The sequence below is a fragment of the Lotus japonicus genome, chromosome 3, assembly GCF_012489685.1.
Source record: "Lotus japonicus ecotype B-129 chromosome 3, LjGifu_v1.2".
Lineage (NCBI taxonomy): Eukaryota > Viridiplantae > Streptophyta > Magnoliopsida > Fabales > Fabaceae > Lotus > Lotus japonicus.
This window is the reverse complement of record NC_080043.1, coordinates 6,673,340-6,675,839: the sequence shown is the minus strand read 5'-3', so window position 1 is coordinate 6,675,839 and position 2,500 is coordinate 6,673,340. Positions and strand designations below refer to the sequence as shown.

The 2,500-nt window shown below is 36.9% G+C and overlaps 1 long non-coding RNA gene across 1 annotated transcript; it reads right to left on the bottom strand.

Annotated features, from left to right (window-relative positions):
• LOC130748428 (uncharacterized) lies at positions 1–929 on the bottom strand. The gene is made up of 2 exons (XR_009022675.1): positions 672–929; positions 1–443 (listed from the first exon to the last, which is right to left on the bottom strand). It is a non-coding gene; the product is annotated as an uncharacterized LOC130748428 (long non-coding RNA).
• Positions 930–2,500: the final 1,571 nt, after the last annotated feature.

Below are 2,500 nucleotides of genomic sequence, written 5' to 3'. Positions count from 1 at the left end.
TATCTCAAAATCAGTGTCAATTTCAAAAGAAGATAAACTTGTCAAAACTGTCTTTAATCATAATTATCCCAACCCTGTACATAGTCATCAAACCAGAGAATAGGAAAAAAGTGCCTAAACTGCTATATATGCAACAGACAAAAGGACCCAAAAAAAAAATAGCAAAGGTTCTCAATCCACACAACATGACAACCTTAACACAATTGGATCAATATATCCTCAATCTAAAACTCCAACGCACACCCAATTATCAAAACACAAAGCCAACTTCCACGAATTCAACTTGGAGCAAAACAGGGACCTGAAGCAGAAACAAGTAGCAGACAAGAGCCATGACACCTTGGGAAAATTCAAGATACTTACCATTTGATAGATGCACTCAATAGTTTCACTGGGAACTGGGAAGTGTTATTGGCTTATTGCAAATTGAGAAACATATGAAACTACAAAAAGGAAAAAGGAATTGCAGAGAGAGATCACTTTCACAAACAATAGACAACGAATAGCAGTACCAAATTACCCAATCACAAGGAACAAAGAATTTCAGTTTACAATACTGTGAATATGTGATTAGAGGTTTCTTTCTTCTACTTTGATTTCATGTATCGTGCTTGAGAAATTATGACATTTGAGGAAATTAGGGTTAGGGAAATCACTCAAATCAGCCATACCTGTAGAAGTAGAACCGCAGAGCCAGAGGCACGGCTGGACAGTGGTGGTGTGGCGGACGGCATGGTGGTGCGGCGGACGGCGTGGTGGTGGCCGGTGAGACGGCGTGGTGGTGACCAGACCTAGGTGAGAGACTGAGAGTGCTTGTGGTTGTGGAGTTGTGTATCGTGAAATTAGAGAATGAGAGTGAAGGGCGTGAGAGAAATCACGTGATGAGTGTGTGAGAGAGAGAGGAGTTGGGTCTAGGGTGCAAATTTAAATTCTCAGAGGGGTCAAGAAAAAAATATTATAGAGGGGTAGGTAGGAACTTTTTTTTTCTTCTTGAACCCCCTGGGCCCTATGTGGGTCCGCCCCTGTATATATATATATATATATATAGATCAATTGAACCCCTGGGCCCTATGTGGGTCGGCCCCTATATATATATATAATGTATTAACTTTAGCCGAAAAACATGGCCTAACCTTGGTTAAATCCAATATCCTGACTAAATCACACAAGACTCCTGTCCAATTATCAACTAAAGAAACCATATCATCACATCACAAATCATTTGCCAAATCTATGTAATTATTTTACGGAAAACTATACCTCTATGCTCAAGAATAATGCTCCATGACATCTGAAGAAAAAACAGAAAAGAATCCTTGCCAAGTATAGACTAGGGACCAGCCCTGACATGCAAATCCACATTAAGCGGAATGATACACAGTGTCTTCAACTAGTGAAGAGTAATTAAAAAGGACAATATATAAATCTTACTTGTTCATCAACACAATGTTTATGAGTTAGCTAAACATTGTTTTTTTAAACCCTTAAAAAAACAGTATAATGGAGAAAAAACACTTCAAAACTACCAAATATGACATCTGTAGTATATTAGGAAGACTAGCTGAGACTCACTTTTAAGTAAAAGCGTCAAAGAATCTCCTTGAAGAAGTTACCTACCAGCTGAGATTTTATTAGACGCACGAGAATTCAAACCCTCAATTATGAAATTATGAGGAGCTACAAATTAAATCTAGAACTTGGGGCTAGTTGTACGCCAACCCAAGTTGGGTAACTCAACATTATTTTGAACCTCAATTAGATAGATTCAAACATTACCAAATTAAACTGCTTAACACTTAAATGCAGTAAAACTGAACTATTTTACTAATCAAGTTAAACCACATTTATGAACACCCCTAATCGTTCAAACATAAAGTATGTTAAGAAGAGCAATCACATGGCTTGAAGCTTTAATGCAAATAAATATCATACATTTACACTGAAATAATGGAACAGAAGCCGTTGCACTTGTTCTAAAGAGTCCCTTTCAAACATTCAAAAATGAAATAAAGGGTGGGTTTCCAAAAGCAAGAAAGCGAAAATTCAATTAAGCAAGCATATAAAATCCACCTAGCCCATATATGAATTAATCATGACGATCATCTGACCTGGGAGCCACTGATCAAGCAGACCAAACTCAAAACAGATTGTGGGGTCCTAAAAATTTAATGTGATTCTGCTTGTGATTAATAATGATACATGTACTACCAAACAACATTTTTTGTTTTTTCTATATTTCTTTTACTCGTTTACATTACATCGCATATCAAATTTTTTTTTTTTTTTCTTATCTTTCTCTAGTTGTATATGACCTTCTCAGCTGTCTTCTCTGTCCTTCTCGTTTTGTTGAGTTAACAATTGGGAGTCCTTCTTGTTTTATTAGTTTTTCTAGTCATCACATCACTAATTACTGCTGCTAGCCTGCCACCTGACAACCATGCTGCTTCTTCCTTTAACTTATTTGGCTCTTAACCAAGAGTAATTAGGCCTACGAGAAAAA